The following is a 20,743-nucleotide window of genomic DNA, read 5'->3' on the forward strand; positions in this document are numbered from 1 at the left end:
TCCTAAAGTCATCGTGTTCCCTCTTTGCCATGGGCCACCTTCTCTCTTGACTTCTCTCCTCTTTTGACTCAGGTTTTGCTGTTGGAAGGAGCCCTGCCGCGGTCTCCTGGGTGGTGTTGGATGCTTGTGCTGGTCATACAGATTTATTCTTGCTCCCTGTTGAAGCACCTTCCCCATTTGTCACCCAAAGGGGACCTGCGAAAGGGAGCAGTTTCCCTCCGGGAAGGAGCTTTGCAGCAAAGCAGAGCACCTGGACCTCTGACGGACTCTTCCCTGGGACGAAGGAGAGCGACAGCAGTTAATAGAAAAAGGCATTTTAAGGCCACCTGGCTCCAAAGGTGGATATTTATAAATCTGGTACTTAATGCCGCCGGAGGCTGTTTCTTGCAGCTTGGTGGTGTGACCCTCGTTGGGTCTTGATGGTGGGGTAGATACCACGGGGTGTTGCTAAGGGTTTGGGTTTTTTTGCCACAACCTATTTCTGATTATTCTTCCAGGGAGGAAAAAAAACCCAAAACTAGCTGCTCCTCCCTGCCAGTACGCGCAAATGCACCGACTTGGATTTTTAGATGCCCCCAAGGGCCATGTTGCGTGGGGGGTGTTTCGCCGCCTCCTCCATCATCCGTTGCTCAAACATCCCTGGGGGACGTGGAGGCGGTGGAGCTGCCTGTGCTCCTCAAGGCCACCGCCCTGGTGGCCTCAAATCTAAATGTTCTCTTCACTTTCTTCAGGAGGAGGGCGAGGAGAATATTCCTTTTTTTAACATCACGTCTTGGGAGGCGCTCAAAGAGTGTTTCAGTTGACTTCACTTGGGTCTTGGGGTGGTTTTAGTGTTGCAACAAGAGGTCTCCGATGTAAAACCTCAGGCAGGAGGGAGACGTAACCATTTCTAGATGGCCACCGACCATCTGAAATCCCAGCACGTTTGATTTAGCAGCGCGAGCGGCACCGCGGTTCATTCGGAGTTGCAGAAGACGGGCACGGGGTTAAAAAAAAAACCCTCCAGTTCTCCTTAATTTGTTGCGGTGAATTTATTTTTCCATGCTCAGGAGCACTTGTGATGGGTGAGTAACCCGCCTGGAATTTTGGTCATGGAAAGGGAAGCACTTGCCACCGGGTATTGGCATGGTTAGGAAAACTAAACCATTTTTATTGATTTTATTTCAAGGTGAAGTTTTTAAGGAAGCGCTAAGCTGGATTTTTATTTTTTTTCCTTTTCGGCTCCAGAAGTTTTCCTGGCTGGGCTCTGCGCTGGCCTGGGATCTCTGGCAGGGCTCCCGTAAGGCTGGGTTGGCGTTGTCAAGGCTGGGTTGGTATCAGCTAAAACCCCCCTGAGGACCTTCATCTGGTTGATATCCCCCAGCCCTGTTCTCCTCCAGCAGCATCTGGCTGGTCCGTGAGCCCAGTCCCTGCCCTGGGAAGAATCTCCGCTGGCTCCTTGTTGGGAGGGAGAGAGAAATAGGGATGGGAAACCCCACCCAGGTGCCGGGGAAGGACCTCTCAGGGTTGTTTTCTCCTTCCTCTTGCAGATCTTCTCGTAGTTGGAGGTCAGTGACGAGTGGTGTTCCCCAGGGATCAGTGCTGGGTCCAGTCCTGTTCAATATATTCATCGATGACCTGGATGAAGGGACAGAGTGCTCCCTCGGCAAGTTTGCCGATGATACGAAACGGGGAGGAGTGGGTGACACACTAGAAGGCTGTGCCACCTTACAGAGAGACCTGGGCAGGCTGGAGAGTTGGGCGGAGAGGAACCTTATGAAATTCAACAACGGTAAGTGTAGGGTGCTGCACCTGGGGAGGAATAACCCCCTGCACCAGGACAGGTTGGGGGTGACCTGCTGGAGAGCAGCTCTGTGGAAAGAGATCCTGGGAGTCCTGGGGGACAACAGGGTGACCATGAGGCAGCAATGTGCCCTTGTGGCCAAGGCGGCCAATGGCATCCTGGGGGGGCAGCAAGAAGAGCGTGGCCAGCAGGTGGAGGGAGGTCATCCTCCCCCTCTGCTCTGCCCTGGGGAGGCCACAGCTGGAGCACTGGGTCCAGTTCTGGGCTCCCCAGCTCAAGAAGGACAGGGAACTGCTGGAGAGGGGACAGCAAAGGGCTACCAAGATGATGAGGGGACTGGAGCATGTCTCTTGTGAAGAAAGGCTGAGGGATTTGGGTCTTTTTAGTCTGGAAAAAAGACGACTGAGGGGGGATCTTATATAAGGGGGGAGCTTATCAATACTTAAAGGGTGGGTGTCAGGAGGATGGGGCCAGACTCTTTTTGGTGGTGCCTGGTGACAGGACAAGGGGTAACGGGCACAAACTTGACCATAGGAAGTTCCACCTAAACATGAGGAGGAACTTCTTTCCTTTGAGGGTGTCAGAGCCCTGGCACAGGCTGCCCAAAGAGGTGGCTGAGTCTCCTTCTCTGGAGACATTCAACACCTGCCTGGTCGCGTTCCTGTGCCACCTGCTCTGGGTGACCCTGCTCTGGCAGGGGGTTGGACTAGCTGGCCAAAGCCACCACTAACCCATGTCCCTCAGCACCATGTCTGCCCATCTTTTAAATCCCTCCAGGGATGGTGACTCCACCACTGCCCTGGGCAGCCTCTTCCAATGCTTGACAACCCTTTCGGTGAAGAAATTTTTCCTAAGATCCATCCTAAACCTCCCCTGGCGCAACTTGAGGCCATTTCCTCTTGTCCCATCGCCTGTTCCTTGGGAGAAGAGCCCGACCCCCACCTTGCTACAGCCAAATACGAACATTGGAGCAAGAATCGGGGTTGTGTAGCTGCTCCCTGAAGATGTTCTGCTGAGAAAAGGTTCTGGGGAAAAGTCCGTGTCTAGGTTAGAGGGTTGCTCCCTGTGCAGGCAAAGGGAGATGTCGGGGTGGGGTCATGTCTGTATTCCCCACGTAGCTGTGGGCTGGCAGACAGTCATGAGATGCAAGAGGGACAGCAGATCTTTAGCTGGTGTAGAAAGGCAGACGTCTGCAGTAGAAGGATCAGTCTGTGCACAGTTGGCAAGGGAAGAGGAGTTTTCCAAGAGAGGAGCACGATTTACTGTGCCGCAGGTGGCTGATGGGTCCAGGAGAAGGTCTGGATAGCATGGCAAAGCCCGTAGGGTGCCAGGATTGAAGACCTGTGACAAAAAATGACGTCTCAACCAGAGGAAAAGCTCTCCAGGCAGCAGCAGTTGGACTCGACGCACGTTGTTCTCAGCAGCCAGATGTCCACCTCATTGCAATCACCGGGGGCGTTAATTGGCACCCGGGTGGATGCTGCTGGCGGCGAAACCGAAGTCCAAATGGCCTTGCTGTGACTGTTCCGTCGGTGGGAGCCCACACTTGTCCTCGGAGGTCCTCCTTCCCGGTGTGAGCCCAGCAGAGCTCCTGGACCTTCGTGAAGATCTCTCTAGGTCACCGTGCTGGGGGCAGAGCCCCATTTATTTTGGCAGCGTTTGCAAAAACGTTGTGAAGAGGATGAAATATGAGACTAAGGGGGAGCGGTGGAGTCTTCGGGGGGGACCTTCGCACCCCCTTTTCACCTAGTAAGTGGGTAAACGAGCACAATAGCCCCCATACCTACGTGTGGAAAACCCTCATAAAAATGAGGATTAGATAATTGCCCGCTGGAGCCCGTAGTCAAGGCGAAAAGTGTTCTCGGAAATATTTTTTGAGCCGTGGGGGCCGAAAACATCATTCCTGCCTCGGGTCGGAGGTAACGGCCAAAAAAACCCCGGGATGCTTTGACTCCCCCCGCTCCATTAGCCTGCACAAAGACTCAGTAAAGACGTTCCCCACACCACTGTTAGACTTCAGGTTGTATTTCAAAAGCGTCACTAACCGCAGAATCATCGAATGGTTCGGGTAATCACCAGAGCCCTTGAGTTGCCCAGAGAGGTGGTGGAGGCCCCATCCCTGGAGACATTCAAGGCCAGGCTCGACGAGGCTCTGAGCAACCTGATCTAGTGGAAGATGTCCCTGCTCACTGCAGGGGCGTTGGACTAGATGGCCTTTAGAGGTCCCTTCCCACCCAACGCATTCGATGATTCTATGATTATTTTGAACACCCCCCCGGCCCCAGTAACCTTTTCCCTTTGTGTATCTTTCGTTTCCAAGTGTAAATGACGGGAATTATAAACGCAACTTCGTCAACCCGCCTGTAACGGGCGGATGCAATTGGCTTGAAACAATCCGTACATTGAAATCGTTAACTGGGATAAGAAGGGGTTCTTGTGCTGTGAGGGAGGTGAAAGCAGGGCTGAGGAAGAGCGAGCACGGAGACACTGCTGCAGGGATGAATCCTCCCCGGGCCGTTGGTAAGGCTCACGCAGGCTTTTTATGTTCTTGCTGCCTTTTTTTTTTTTTTTTTTCCTTTCTTGATAAATCAGCTGTAGAGAAAGGCTCGGTTGGACTTTTATACTGTGTGGAACATGTTGTGCAATGCCACCGCTAAGGCTTTTCTTGATAAATCCCACTCAAATAAAAACGCTCGCCTCTTCTATTTCATTTTGGGTTAAATTTGGTGTTCTGTAGCATTTGTTTTTCCATCTAAAATGTCAGGCGCCGGGGGAACCCTCTCACTTGTACTTAACGCATAGGGTTGTGGGGTTTGGGGATGCACCCGGCCTTGGGTGACCTCCCGTCCCAGGGTGACCTTGTGGCTGGAGCCTGGAACCCCTCCTCCGTGCCACGTAAAATCCTCCATTCCTGGCGTTGTCTGCTTTAGGTGGCTTCAGATTTAATAATAATAATAATAAAAAAATATATTTGTGAAGCAGAGAGGTAATGTGAAAGGAAGGGACCGGTGAAATAAATGTGTTTTTCTTCTGTTTCTCCGGGCGGGGAGGACAGGGGTTTCAGGGACGCGTGAGCAGGAGAGCTGGGCAGTTCAGCTCGCCTTGAGCTGTGGATCTTGGAGCATCAAAGAGGTGCCTCTTCCTCCGGCCCCGTGCGTTGACACGCTGATAGCCAGGACACCTGCAGGGACCTTTTTCTGGAGGGCTGTGGGGTTTCCACGGTGTGTTTTCAAACACTCCCTGCAGCTGCTTGGGAGGTGTCCAACAGCGCGGGGGGACGAGCAGGGCAAGACAGGACAACTTCTTTACGAGGTTGGAAGGAAGAGAAACTGGAGGCTCCCTCTCTACGTGGTGGGTTTTTTCCACGATATGCCCGAGAGTGCTGGTTTCTGCCCCGTCGGGACACGTTGCAGTGCACGGCAGCTCCCGTTCCCCCAGGGTTTTTTTTTTCCCCGTGGGAAGGGGAGCGGGCAGGGAAAAAGAGGTAGTTGATGTCTTCGTAGATCTTGGTCGGAAATAACATCTCAAGGCAGCCCAAGCCGAGGAGCTGGAGAGTGTTTCTGGGTTCGGTGGTAGCCGGAAGGAGCAGCTCCAGCCCCAGCTCCATCCTCCTTCTGGTCCATCCATGGCAGCAAACTCTTGCTTTGGGTTGGAAAAAGGGAAACAGGACTGTAACTGTACATTATATACAGTATTTCTGTGTTCTTCAAGGTCTTTTCCAACCCAGATGATTCTAGGATTAAGTGGAGTAAGTGGCAGTCACGTTGTCTTCTGCACACAAGCCCTGCTATTCAGTCATAGCTTTCGAAGCCCTCTAAAGGTGATAATGAAATGAAAATTTATTTTGGCAGCATTTGCAAAAACATTGTGAAGAGGATTAAACGTGAGGCTACGGGGGAGTGGTGGAGTCTTCAGCTTTTGATGACCTGAAATGAAGAATAATGGATCTCTGGAAGATATTTATACCTGAGTTCCTAGGTTACAGCCTTAGTAACCGGGTGAAGTTCTGCGATTAGATTCGAGGGCCTGAAAGCTCCTTTTTTTTTCGGCGAACTCTGTCAAAGTGTCCGTAATTGCATCCAGTTCTGCTCATCGCTGTTGGTTGGGAAGCAAGTGAGGAACACACGAAGAATAAACAAAGACTCTTGTTAGGCCGAGCGTTGGTTGCACGGCAGTGGATGTTCTCCAGACCTTTTCCTTGCCTTCCTTCACCCCTCTGCGCTCTGACCATCACGTATTTTGGCCAAATCCTTGCACCAGCGTCGCCTAGAGCTTTTTGGACTGGCTGAGGGCTTTGGGGTGGCCGTATTTCCAGTTCTCTGGATATTGTGGTGACTTGCAGACAGTATTTTTCTTGTGTTGTTTCCAGATTGCATACCAGATGTTAGAGCTGGGCTGTCAGGCTGTTTCACAATGGTTTGCTTTCCGTTTACTAAATAGGAATTTTCTTTCTCTCCTTCCAAAGTCACCGGGTAGACGTGGAATCAAAGTACCCTTTGATGTCTCACTGCAACATTTCCTTTACCTCCACGATTAGGACTCGCCAATTTTTTTTCAAGCATCAAACTAATTCCCATCCAGATGCTTTTACTTGAAAACATCTCTTGGACCTAAATCCATCGGTGCCAGTCCCTAAGTTGGGATGTTTCTTTCCCAAAGAGGAAGGTTAACCTCGGTGACATCTGCCCAGATGTTGTTTACCTCCACACCGCGGTGTGTTATTTGACCCCCCTAATAGTTTGGCTGTTTTCAGCATTAACTTTGTACCTGCCTCCCTGAAACCAGTGCTCAGCGTGCCCGAGGGCTCCTGGCCATGAGAAGTGGGGGAAAAAAGAGATCTCTCCTGGGGAAAAAGAGATTTCTTCTTCCATTTCTGTGGAGCGTCAAAGTCCATCCCGTGTCTGTGTAGCTGAGCTTTGCTTTTCGACTGGATTTATTAACTTTCTTACATCCTGCCCTGCCGTGCCGTCTCTGCCTGTTCTTCACAAACTGTTCCCTGCTCCCCTCTCCCAAATTCTTGAAGCTTTTTTCAGATTTCTCCGTTTCTTTCCCCTTCGTTCCTCTAGCCCAGGGGCTGTTTTCTCCTTAGCACCGCAGCATGAACGTAAGGCGGGCGGCAGCGGGAGGATGCTCGGGTTAGAGACCCCACCAGCTGCCAAGGGCAAGATCTCACGGGCAGGAGGAGGAGATGGCCGGAGGCTACAAACATTTCTGCAGCGGAGGAAAGGAAGGTGAAGCTAACAGCTTGGGGCTGCCAGGTGTGCTTGGAGCAGCCCGGCACTCATCGCATCCTCATCAAAGGCTTGGAAGGACTACAAAGCCCGTGTCACCCCGTTCCGTTCCTGCCATCGTTGTGTGGAGATCCGGGATGAAAACGCAATTCCTTCTCGGTGTGAGTGTCGCACCCAGCAGTCGTAGCTCCAGAGGAGCGGTGGCAGGTGGGGGACCCTAAATGATGCCTCCATGGAGCCGCTCTCCAGAGCATCTTTTGGACTGGAAGCGTTCGAGACCAGCAAGTGTTCAAGGCCAGGTTGGCCGGGGCTTGGAGCAACCTGGGCTGGTGGGAGGCGTCCCTGCCCAGGGCAGGGGGGTGGAACGAGGTGATCTTGAATGTCCCTTCCAACCCAAACCATTCTGTGATTCTGCGACTGGGGAGGGTGTCACTGCCAGGGGGGTATGGGACACACAGGGGAAGAACATTTTAGGATTGCACTGGGCTTATTATGGGACGTTCAGAGGAGGAAACAAAGGCAGGGATCAAGGTGTTTTGAGGGGGAACGAGGGTGGGAGAACAGGGCGGAAAGGGCTGGTTGTGTGTAAGCAGGTTGCTGGTCGGCCCCCTTGGCTGTGCCCTGCGTGCGAGCAGTGCGGCCTGGTCCTGTGCGCTCGTTAAAACCCATTTCTAATTATTTCCTGGGCGAGGGGCTGTCTTCTGTGCGTACGGGGGTCTGAATGCCAGGACTGCAGTGGGAGCACGGGTCGGGGGCCTGAGCGTGGGGATGCCAGCCGGCGTGGGATCGCCAGGAAACACCGAGGCAGCCTGCCCGGTGAAGATACACCTCTATTGTATATCTATATGTATATCTTTCCCACTAATGAGCCTTTATCTCGGGCAGAGAGGGGAACAGGATGAAGCCATTGGCGCCGGTTTGTGTTCGTGTGAGCGTTTCTGTCCATGTGGGGGGGCACGGGGAGCCCGCCGGGGCGAGAGGCGATGCCCCCAGCACACCGTGCTCTGAGCATCACCCACTTCGGGGCATCCCAGAAGAGGAGCCAGGAACTCGTTTGGAGTCGGCGTTGGAAAAAACACAAAAGGAGCAGGTCTGAAAATCGGCGGGGGGGGGGGGGGGGGGGGTTGGATGACGGTACCCGGGATGCGGGTTACAGACTTTTCCAGCGTCTTTTTTGGCAGCGAAGGTTGAGGGACTGCGGGAACTTAAAGGAGCTGCGCAGCCCGTAGGGTGAGGAAACGCTCGGCGCTCGCTTCTTTCAGAGGATTTCAGGGAGGTTTTGCCTTGGCGGGACATCGTGTGTGGGTACGAGGAGGGCTGAGCTCTTGGGAGCGTTTGGGAAAGACTTGGAAGTCGGCGTGGCTCCTGCGTTTTTGAGACCAAAGCTGCAGGTACCGGGGGAAATGCTGAGGAGTGACCTGATTAAAAATACCCCGGGTTGAAAGCCAGACCCGCTCTGCTGGCAAGAGAAGCGTGATTCTGGCTGGCTGGTGGCGTAAGCACGAAAACCATTTGGCCAAACACCTCTCCGTGCGGATCCAGTTACGCGGCCAGCAACCAAACTGGTTTCCTACCGAGCGTAGACTGGGATTGCGCCGGGGAGGCAGATGGTTTCTGGTAGCAAAGAGCCGCAATAGCTTCGTATTCTTCCGCTTGCAGATTTCCTTCGGCGAGGCGGCAGCGCCAAAACCGCTTTGAAAGACCCCAGCAAGAAAAGAAAGAAAAAAGGAAAGGAATGGTGTAACGTCGGAGCCTTTCAGTGGGGAAAAAACAGGGATAAAATGTTTCTGCTGTGTCAGTCCGTCAGCTGGCACCGTTTCGTCTCATCATCTCATTTGGACCTGTTGAAAAATTGCGCCTGGTGTTTGTGCGCGTGTGTCTCTGCGGAGGGTTGGGGTTTTTTTTATAAACAGGCGGGTCTTTAGGGCTTTTTTTGCCTGAAGATCTATTTATATACAAATTAATATCCGTTGATGAAGCGCGTGGATTATTAAGGTTGATTATTTATCGTAGGTGTGATTTCTGTCACCCGGGATTGCTTCCTTTCCTGTGCTGGACAGCTAAAGGTTTTGTAGGGATTATTAAGGCATAGCAAGCGCTAAGAGTGTTTGAACGCTTGCAAATGCCGGTATTTCCATGGAAAAAAAAAAAATCTGGAGCTTGGGGGGGGCTGGGCATTTTTCCGCTTGGTTTTTAAGCGCAAGAACCACGGTCGCATCACTTGGCGTGGCCTTGCTGGGCGCCGGGGCTCGGTGGGACGGCCAGATAATCTTCTGCCGTGATGCTTCAGCCAACCTCCAGAACAATTCCGGCTTAAGAAAAAAATGCGCGTGCATTAAAAACCCCAGCTTTTGATTATTTTTTTTTTGTTTTGTTTTTTCCAGCCAAAACCTGCCAGGTTTTCAAGCCGCTTTGCTGAGCCTCTCCCTTGGAGGCTGCGCTGAGCTAAACCCCGTCTCGGTGAGAGCGGCTCAGACGGAGTTTTAGCTCAGCCCTGCGCGTTGGAGCCCTGTTTTAAGCGCTTGATTAACAGCGCTGCCCCCACCTTCTGTGTAGCCTGAACAGATGAATATATCCCACCGGTAAGAATATTTGTCAGGCAGTCGAATTTATCCCGAGCTTCGTTTTAGTCTTTTTACAAAGGATGTAGATGGTATCCTGATACAGAATATAGGCATAACTATATATTTAAGCATACAAAAATGTTGTAAATGCCTGTTTTGGAGATTTCTTGGGGCTCTGAGACAATATCGGTGCCAAAAGAGGAAGAGAAAATGTTTTTTTTTGCCTTCGGGCGGCCGAGCATCCGAGCACGGCTTCCTGCAGAGACGGTGACCTTCGGCGATTTTCTTCGCCATCCACATGACCTGGGGGGGGGGGGAAGGGGGGTGATGTTGTCTTGACATCACCTGGCACGGAAACAGCTGTTATCTAATACATTTAATAGATTTCTGAGGTCAGAAGAGACCGTTACGATCATCCGGCTTGACAGTTACTACCATCGATTGCGATATTTTGGGCTCCAGCCAGCTGCCGGCGAGGGTCAGGGAGGACTTTTTTCCCCCCCAGTGCACAATCAGGGGGCATTTGCTGGGTTGGCTTTATGAGTTTGTTTTCCTGTTTCGTGTTTTTGGTTTTTTTTTTTTCCTGGAGGCATCCGAGGCTGGTGGGGGCTGGAGATGGGGCCAGGGCCCCGTGGTTGGGTAAAGAAGCCGGTTCACCCGGGGCGGTGATGTCTTCTCCCGGGGATGCTGATGTGCTGGCAAAGCAGAGAAGCTTTTGGGTATCATTTCTGCCCCCCCCCCTCCCAGCTGCTATATTGACCCACATGAGTCAATCCCATACGAGATACGGGATCAGAACAAAGTTTTTTCCCCCAAATTAGATGGGAAGGGACTTTTTGCTGCCTTCTGCGAGATGTGGAGCAGGGGGACGGATCTGGTCCCCCAGGCGCAGCTTGTGCGGCAACGTCCTCGCCGGTGCGATGCTCGGGCGCCGCCGGCCCGTCTTCTCCTTTGCCCGTGGCACCCAAAAGTTCAGTTTCTGGAGAATAAAACCAACCCAGCCTGGCAAGAAACAGTCACTGCGACGTAACCAGGGAGGATCCGGGTGGATTGCGGGGAATGGGAGATGAGGTTGATCTAATTGGCTTCGTTAACCTGAAGGCTGAGAAATGACTGGTACCGGCTGTATTATTTGACCTTTTGATTTATTCTTGGGCATTATGAGAATATAATTCTCAGCATTAGAGTGAAACAGAGCAGTGGGGTGGCCTGGGAGCAGTGACCTGGGAAGACAAGGAAAGCTCCGTACCAGCCGGCTTGCCGGGGAGTGGGAGTTTGCCGCGTGTACTGGGAATATAAATAACCAGATCAGCCCAGAATCAACAGTTTTGTCAGCTGTACTGGGGCTGTGCCAGCTACAGGCTCTACATATGTAATTCTTATTATAATTCTTTCTCTTGTACCAGTCCCGTAATGATCTCGTTACATAAGGAGGGAGTTTTAATGGGGTTATAAAAGGGAAAGAGTTCTTCAAATCTATTGCCGGTGGAAGGCTTTGTGGAGGATGGGCTGCCCCGCTCCCTTCCTAAAGCCAAGGATTTATCCCCGTGTGTCTGGGGGGAAAAAGGAAAAAAAAAAAAAAGGAAAAAAAAAAAAAAAAAAAAGAGTGAGCTCCTTCATTCCAGGTGAGTGAAAAAGCGTTGCTGGAGGCCTCCGGCTGGGAGCCCGGGCTCGCGTCTCTTTTATGGCAGCGAAATAATGCCTGGTGCTTGACACTACAGCTGCTGTTTCACACCTTGCTGGGTTTAATCTTATGAATAAACAGTATACTAATTGTTTCAGCTTTCAGGGCAGCGGGGTTCGCAAGGCAGCCTAGTCATGCCAGGAATTTAAGTTTATGTAATTGGTTTTTTTTTTTTTTGCTGTGGATTGCAGGCACCGGCCCCTGGCCAGCCCCGGGGCACGAAATGCCGCGCGTCGGAGATGGCTGAGAACCTGCAAGGTCCTTACGCCGCCCGAGCATCCTCCGCGGGCGGCGCGTCCCGTCGCACCGTGACGCCAGGCGTCTGTCAGATGCCGCCCTGCCGTGATGCTCCGTCGGGAAGAGCGCGTGGAGCAGAAGCCGAAGACAGCTCCGATACCTTTGAAAGCAATGCTTTCCGAGGAAATAAAAGCAGGGTGAGCTGTGCCGGTGACGAGGGTGCGCGTCAGGAGAGAAGCACCCCGCGGATGGACATAACGCTTCACATTCCGTTTTCTTCCCACCTGTGGTCCAGGAGCTGCCACGATGTTTCGTGGGCCTGGTGTGGATAAAGCCGAGGGCAGAGGAGAGGCTGAGCATCTATATAACAAAAGGAAATTTGGGAGCGGTTTTCATGGTGACTTGCATGGATACAACCCAGGCGTGTCTGGTATTTTCCCTGCCCGTTGCTTTCCCTGTGCTTTTATTCCACCCCGGAGGGGGGAACCACCCCCCGCCTGCTGGCCCCAGCGTCTCTCAAACCACCTCCCCTGCGCCGCCGTCTCCCCTCCTGCAGAGCAAACCCAAACACGCCGTCTCCTTGGGCTTGTGTTCCAGCTCCCCCCTCCCATCTGCTCGTCTCCTCTCCTCCCCTGCTTCCCCCAACATCCCTCCGTGCCAGATGGTCCCTCTCTCCCGCGCTGGCTGCTCCTCCTCCCCTCCGGGCACCCTCAACCTCGCCAAGCCCCAGGATTTTTCTTGCAAAGCTGGTGAAACTTGACGTTTTTAGCGATGTCCCAGCTCCTGCGATGATGGCTGGCTTGCAGCTGTTTTCTTTTATCTTCAAAAAACAAAGTTTCCAGACCCAGGGCTCGCATGTATGTTATTTAGTTCCTTGGGAGTTTTTAAGCTGATCAGGTGGGATTTCTCCTTGATCTTTGAAACCCGCTAAGCTCTCTGGTTGCCTTTTTCCTCTCCCTTTCAGGGATATTCTCCGTTTGCCTCATTCCTCTCAACTTTTCTGCTGACTGGTCGCATCTGCGCTCCAGTTTGGGGTGGATTTTCCCATTTAATCTCCTCTTGTTATTTAGCGGCAACGCCGAATAATCGCATCTTTCTCTGCCGGCTAGGTGGGCGTCCAGCTGCTTCTGCAACGGAGGAGGACGTTTTTGCAAGCGGTGGGAGCCAGCAGGAGGAGGTAACGCAGCCGCCCATCCCTGCCAGCCTGCTCCGTGCCTGCTGGCGGCGGAGCCTCTGCCGCGGGATGGGGATTTCCATGGGAGGTTTAATTTAGAGGGTCACCGTGGCGTGGCGTTGCGTTGTCGAAGCCTTTCTCTTGGTCAGCACGTATTTTGGGGTATTTCCTACCAGTCTAGGACCGGCTCTAGTGCTGGTTGGAAAAACCCAGGCTGTGCCCGTGGAAGCTGCGGTGGTGACAGAAGGAGACGGACAAAGGGACGACGGGTTGTCCTGTCTGCTAGGGAGTGCGGTCACGGCCAGATAGCCAGGCTGAGAGAGGCATCCAGACAAGCCCTTCACGCCAAGGAAGTCAGGATTTTTGGCTTATCCTGCTAATATAAGAGCGTATACGCACAGGTGCCAGGGAGTTATGCTTTTTGAAGGCATTTGATCTGCTTTTGGACGGCCGATTCAAAGGGAAGCCATCACACGCTGCTGCATCCCTGCAGGAGGGCTGCCATCCCAGATCCACCATCTGCCGGCTTCGTTGGTGGATGCGGCGTCTATGTTTTTACAGTTACAGATGGCTCGAGAAGTTAAATCAACTTGACACAGCCATGGCACAGAGTTTTTCCTTCCCTCCCACTCGTGCGTGTCAGCGCAGCCCGTTTCCATCCATCAGCCGTGGTGACGGGTGGTTTTCGCCAGCCAGCATGGGATGCTGGAGTCAAGCATCCTCCACGGTCTTGTAGCAAGCTTCAACATCCTTATTTTCCGAGCAACATCGGAAAAAAAACCCATCTGCTTGTGTCTATTCATCAGTAAAACTCCCAGATTTGGAGGTTTGGGTTGTTTTTTCTTTTTTCCCCAATCTGTCTGCCCTGGTGAACGAGCAACCGGCAGAAACCATCGGTGATCCAGGTCTCATCCCACCATCCCCACGGTCCATATCGACCTCAACGGGAGGCTGAATGGCTTCCAAATGAAAAAAAAACCCAAATCCTTCTTTTTAAGAGCAAATATTACTCAACTGCTTTTATTTCTTATTCTATATTACTCTACTATTCCTTATTATTTCCATGTCCTTCTAGATTGTTTCTTATTTTTTATTACTTGCTGGTTTTATTTCAACTCTTGTGTAACCGTTTCAACCACTTAGCTCAACTCTGGGCTCATACGTGGAAAGATCAGGGGATGGCGTCGTCTTCTCGAGACGTTTTAATTAAGGTGCCGTCGCTGCTAGGTGGAGAAGAGTCCTCGCCTCTGAAAAATCGTGCTCAGTCTTAGATTTTGATTTCCGAGTGGTGTCTCAGGGGGGGTTGAATTGTTGGTATTTGCTCCAGTGAAAGCCACGTGTGTACAGATACCTGGCCTCCAAGTTGGAGATAATCATAGAATCACAGAATGGTTCGGGTTGGAAGGGACCTTGAAGATCATCTAGTTCCAACCCCCCCGTCCTGGGCAGGGAATAATGAATAATGAACATGGGGAGGAATAACCCCCTGCACCAGGGCAGGTTGGGGGTGACCTGCTGGAGAGCAGCTCTGTGGAAAGAGATCCTGGGAGTCCTGGTGGACAACGGGATGCCCATGAGGCAGCAATGTGCCCTTGTGGCCAAGGCGGCCAATGGCATCCTGGGGGGGCAGCAAGAAGAGCGTGGCCAGCAGGTGGAGGGAGGTCATCCTCCCCCTCTGCTCTGCCCTGGGGAGGCCACAGCTGGAGCACTGGGTCCAGTTCTGGGCTCCCCAGTTCCAGAAGGACAGGGAACTGCTGGAGAGGGGACAGCAAAGGGCTACCAAGATGATGAGGGGACTGGAGCATGTCTCTTGTGAAGAAAGGCTGAGGGATTTGGGTCTTTTTAGTCTGGAAAAAAGAAGGCTGAGGGGGGATCTTATCAACGCTTATCAATACTTATAGGGTGGGTGTCAGGAGGATGGGGTCAGGCTCTTTTCGGTGGTGCCTGGTGACAGGACAAGGGGTAACGGGCACAAACTTGACCATAGGAAGTTCCACCTAAACATGAGGAGGAACTTCTTTCCTTTGAGGGTGTCAGAGCCCTGGCACAGGCTGCCCAGAGAGGTGGGGGAGTCTCCTTCTCTGGAGTCATTCCAAACCCACCTGGACACATTCCTGTGCCACCTGCTCTGGGTGACCCTGCTCTGGCAGGGGGTTGGACGAGATGATCTCCAGAGGTCCCTGCCAACCCCTGCCAGTCTGGGATTCTGTGAAGAGAAACCTAAAATGAGGAATTTAGAGTCTGGCAATAGGTGGATTTGTGCCTGCTGGTGAGTGTAAATATGTTTACCTGCTAACGCGTGGGGAGGTGAAGAGGTTAATTAGAGCACAGCTAATCAAGCGCTCCACTGAAGCGGGCTGCTCGGGGTTGATTGTGCTGATACTTAACCGGCACCTTTAAAACAGGGATTCCGGCCTGCCCTTAGAAACAGGATAAAAATGAGCTTAAATGGGTTATTTAATGGAGTATGTATACGAGGGAGTGAAGTGGCTGCGCAGTCTGTGATAAACGGATGCTAATGTCCAAATGAAACCCATTCAGGGACTTATTATATATATATATTATTTCTATTTCTCCTCCCCAAAGTCCCTTTTGATCCCTGCCTTCGTCTTCATCCCCCGGAGCGGCGGTGGCCTGGCCTGCTGGGGTGGCACAGGGAGGTGACACTGGGTCTCTTGTCCCAGTGAACTCGGCTGTGGTGCAGGGGTGAGTGAGGATATTGGCGTCTGCCTACAGGATTTTGAGCTAAATCCTACGAACTGCGCCCTAATGTCATTGTATACTTTTGAGACGTTGCTGGTATTTGCATAATCGCTCCATTTCTTCCTAGGTTGCAGGCAGGGATGATCATTCCACCAGCGCCAAAATCCCGGGAACTGCCTAAAACTCTCCGCCCCGTGTCGTTGCATGAGGAGGTGTCGGGGGGTCCCGGCTGATCCAGCGCTTCTTCGCTTGCTATTTGGGTCGAGAGCTTGAAACTCCCTGAGATACGCTTACGCTGGCTGTGAGAGGAGTCAAGCACGTCTCCAAAGGAAGAAATTCCAAGGTAATTTGAATTTTTGAGCCAAACCGCCATTGCACAGCGCTGGAAGAGGGAGCACCTCTTAACAGCCTTGTTTAGGAAGGCGCTTAACCCAAAGCCGTATTTATGTTTTCTCCTGAGAGGAGAAAATTTGTCCTTCCCTAACGTTGATGAAGATGCGTAAGCTTACGCTGCCTTATGAATACGCAAACTAATCGCATCGTCGCGGACGTAAAAGTGATTTGTGACGCTGACTTTTATACAATTAATTTGGGTTTTAACGAAAACGTAGGCCCGGTGTCGATGTCTCCCTGTTTTGCGTTGCTCAGCGGGGATGTCAGGGCCTGGGGAACAGGAAACCTCACTTGAAGTCCTTCTTTAGAAAGAAGATCAGGACGTTTGCCATCCGTGGGAGACGCTGGTTCCTGCGGGTGAGCTCCGTGGGGGAGGTGACCGCTCCGATTTCTGCCATCCGACATGGCCTGTTCCTTGCTCTCCTCCCCTCCCAACCCTGTTTCCGGGAGCTGGCTGTGCTCAGCGTACGCCGAGCTCGGAAAACCCAGCGGTAAGGTGCACTTATTTTGAAAAATCGAGTGGCAACCGGCGTGAACAGGTGTCCCCGGGAAAGAACCACCAGGGAGATGGGGCTGGACCGACCGTCTTCTCCAGCGAGCACGTAGCCCTAATTAATTAACCCGCGTCAATGAAACTATTGCTATGGCTTTGATAGCAATTTTTAATAGCGGGATAGGGGCTGATGCCAGCTGTGCTGGAGAAGGGGTGAAGATTCCCCTCGACTTCAGTGGGATCTGCAGATCCCCGGGAGGTTTGGTGTTTGACCCGCGGAAGCGGTTGGACTCATTCCCATGCGCCCTTGTGGTGTTTGGGTCACACATCTCATTTTCAGGAGATAATCATGAGAAAAAAATAAGTTCTGAGATAAGGACGGTGCATCGGGGCACTGGCCTCTCTCCTCCCATCCGACAAAGCTTCCGCCTGAGCCCTGGCCGACACCGCGGAGGCGCAACAGCCTTTAGCAGGACACGGGTTCATCAGAGGATGGTGGAATCGTTTAGGTTGGAAAAGACCCTGAAGGACATCAATGTTTTGGTAAAGTGCGACATTTAATAACAAACAGCGAACTTCTTTTGTTACTAAGTATCTTCCAGTCCTCCAGGGGCCTTATTTGTTGTCTTTATTGCCAGGTGGAGCCTCTTCGTAAATATTTTGGCCAATGCTAATGTCATTTCTTCCGTCAACTGAATCTCAGAGGACTGAAAAATATGAAGGTAAATCCATCTGCCATGTACAGGAGGGTTCAGCCGTGACCGGTGGCTGGTTTTGGGGAGCAGATGTAGTGACGAGGAGGAGGAGAAGGAGGAGGAGCTGGGCGCCGTCTTAAAAGCTGCTGGTTTTGGAGTGAAAAACAATTCTCCAGCTCCATAAATGACTAATAGCCTTTTCCCCTGCTCCTCTCCGGCCAGCGATGGGGGTACGGCGTGCAGAGCATGCTCTTCTCCGTGCTGCGCCCCCAGGATGGAGCTGCTGGTGAGGTGCTCCGTGCATTCCCTACACGCTTTACAGGCTAACGGGTTTTTTTTTTTAATCTTTGACTTCAACTTTTTGTTTTTCTAGCACATCTTTTCCACCTCTGGCTTCTCCCTGGAAGTGTCCCATCCCTGGAGGGGTTCAAGGCCAGGCTGGACGGGGCTCGGAGCAACCTGGGCTGGTGGGAGGTGTCCCTGCCCGGGGCAGGGGGGTGGAATTAGATGGCCTTTAAGGTCCCTTCCAACCCGAACCATTCTGTGATTCCGTGATCCTCGACTGCACCCTGTGGTGCCGGAATGGGCAGGGAAATAAATACAAACTCCTGTACTGTAGTGCTTCCCCCCCCCCCGCCCCAGGTGAAGCTGGGCTGCAGATACGGCAATATAAATCTTAACTTATTTTAATTATTAGGCTTTTACTTATTTGGAGTCCTTTGACAGCAGCCGATAAAGATGGTCGCAAACAGAGACAGCTGGTAGAGGAGTGTGGTTGACAAGCATAAATAAATAAAATTAATGGAAATAGAAAGCCCTTCTGCTGCTTCGTGGTGACAACTGAAGCGCTTCCCTAAAAATGGATCGACTGCAGAGAGGCAGAAAAGAATTAAGAGGTGCTGCAATAAGCTGGGGAGTTCGTTTTCTCTCGGAAACTTTTTTTCTTTTGATGGAAAAGTGGATTTTCAGTCAGACTTTTTCACTAGCCACGTTGATTTTTTTGTAAAAGATTGATTTTTTTTTTTTTTTTTTTTTTTTTTTTTTTGTCCCCTGGGGAAGATAGGAATGCCCCGTGTCCTAAACAGTGGAGGCTGGGGCCGTAACCTGGAACGTGGGAGGCTGTAGTTTGGAGGTTCGGTCTAGTTCCTGTACCTTATCTCGCAGTCGCTTTTCTTTTGCCGGCGCAAAATATCTGTGGAGGAAATAACTGTGCCTTCTGCCGCTTTATCTGAGACACGAAAAGTCTGAGCAACAAACCCGGCTTTCTCTCCTCAGACAATCGCCCCTGCGTGCCCTCGCGCTGCGTACAAGGCGGGGGTGGGGGGGGGGAAAAAGATACGCCACAAACAGCTGCAGACAACTGGGTGAAGAAAAGACGGATTTAAAATAAAACGCAAATATCCTAAAAAAAAAAAAAAAAAAAAAAAAAAAGCTGCGCGGAACGCTATTCCTGAGCTCTCTGCTGAATGTAGCCCCAACCTGATTTTATTTGCTTTGGTCAGGGGAAAGTTAAAGCCTCCTTATTTGAGCCCGGTATTTTTAGATGCAAAATACAGAATACCCGTTGTGGGTAGCGGCCTTGCCCTCAATTTATTTTATTTTCTGTCTCCGTTGTTCCGCTGCTCTATAATCATCCTGCGGCTTGTGTTCGTGGTGTGCCTTATATTTACCACGCAACGTGCAAATGGGTATCTTGTAAAATACCCCACGTCTTTCCACTGCCCGTCGCAGAAAGCGCTTGGTTGGCCCTGGAAAATCGTGAGGCAATTAAAACCCAACCCTACTTATTTCGTACTTAAACGGAGGCACCTCCCGTACGAATTTTTGCACAACGTTAGGAAGCGGGTGAGGACGCTTTTGGGAGCGAAGCAGCGGAGGAAATTAGCCCGCTCCTCTCAGGTTTGCCGATTGGCGTCTTCCAAGGCAGCGCGACGGTGGCCAGGGAGAGCCGAGAGGGTGGTTGTCCCGTCCCTGGGACCATGCCCGAGGGTTTCCACCCGCCCTCCAGACACTGGCCACTGCGTGAGCAAACCCGCATCCTCCCTCCCTGCAGGGACAACTCATCTTCTCCGTGGCTGTACGAAGTAATTAAGCGCTTTGAGTCCTGACAAGAGGACGATAATCCCGTCCTGGAGCCAGTTTTCATGTCACAACACGTCCTCGCACGCTACCCGGCAGCCAGCTTTCCCCTCGGAGGTCAGGCTCGTCAGCAAAGCCTACAATGAAAGCGCTGTAGGCTCCCAGTCCTCAGGAAATTACAACCTGGGTGCGCGGGGAGAGATCAAAGGGGCCGGAGTCAGCCCTCGGGGCACGCTGACAGCACCAAACCGGAGGCGAAGGAGGCAGAAACTGGATTTAGCAACAGTTTAAGTAACATCAGGCCCACCCCGGCTGGTCTGCGCAGGGTTGGCATTGCAGCGACGGCTACTGCTGGGCTGCCGCGTCCGCCCTCGCCGAGAGCCGGGACCTCTCCTGCCTCCCTCCCCCCATCCCTGCTTCAGGAAGAGACGGCATTTTGAAAGCAACCTGATGAGATTTAACCAGCTTTTCCTCCAGTGATGGATGGCAAGCACGTATCTTCTTACTGCACATAACCGATTTGTTTTTACTAAGCGTAAATATATTTACCTCCTACCTTGCATCCATGGGAGGCGTCGGTTTGAGTCCACACAGTCAGCGGTGGCAGCCTTCCTCCTGCCGTTCCCGAGGGAAATAGCCATTCCCACTGCACTACAGGAATGTCAGTGTATATATATATATATATATATATGCTCCCTCCAAGTTTCTAAGGGATCCTGTTTCGAAACTTCCCCAGGAAAAAGGGAGGCAGGAGGTAAGTTCCCAGCCCGGGGACGGCCGCGCGTCCTTCTCCATCCCTTCCCCATAGCGCTGGTGCTCCAGCTCCTCCGCTTGGTGACCCAACGCCTGAACCGGGCATCTTGGTGTTTTTGAGAGTCCTCCTTGCCGTAGTGGGGCTGGACCCTTGGGCAGGTGCCAGCTGCGGCGTGTGCCAGGCCAGGATCTTCATCCCGGGTGAGTCATAGAATCACAGAATCATAGAACTGCCCAGGTTGGAAGGGACCTTTCAGGTCATCGAGTCCAACCATCAACCTAACTCTGACAAAAAACGTCAATAAACCATGTCTCTAAGCATTATGTCTGCCCGGCTTTTAAATACCTCCAGGGACGGCGACTCCACCACTGCCCTGGGCAGCCTCTTCCAATGCTTGACAACCCTTTCGGTGAAGACGTTTCTCCTAATATCCATCCTAAACCTCCCCTGCGGCAACTTGAGGCCATTTCCTCTTGTCCCATCTCCTGTTCCTTGGGAGCAGAGACCGACCCCACCTGGCTACCCCCTCCTTTCAGGGAGCTGCAGAGAGCGAGAAGGTCTCCCCTCAGCTCCTTTTCTCCAGGCTGAACCCCCCCAGCTCCCTCAGCCGCTCCTCACCAGCACGCTCCGCACCAGCAGCGGGGTGCTCCAGACCCCTCACCAGCTCCGTTGCCCTTCTCTGGACACGCTCCAGCCCCTCAAGGTCTTTCTTGTGGTGAGGGGCCCAAAACTGGACACAGCCCTCGAGGTGGGGCCTCACCAGTGCCGAGTACGGGGGGACGATCAACACGGTGGGAAATCCCACGAGGTAAGTCCCGGGATTGCTCGGGAAAGCAGAGCTGGGACCTCCTTGGAGGCAGGGTGTCGGGGGGCTGAGGCCATGTTCCTCCGGCGGTGCCGGCGGAAGATCGCGCCGTGGCGTACTGGAGGTTTTCCTCCTCCTGCCCACACAT

Source organism: Rissa tridactyla, chromosome Z (assembly GCF_028500815.1).
Source record: "Rissa tridactyla isolate bRisTri1 chromosome Z, bRisTri1.patW.cur.20221130, whole genome shotgun sequence".
NCBI classification, from domain to species: Eukaryota; Metazoa; Chordata; class Aves; order Charadriiformes; family Laridae; genus Rissa; species Rissa tridactyla.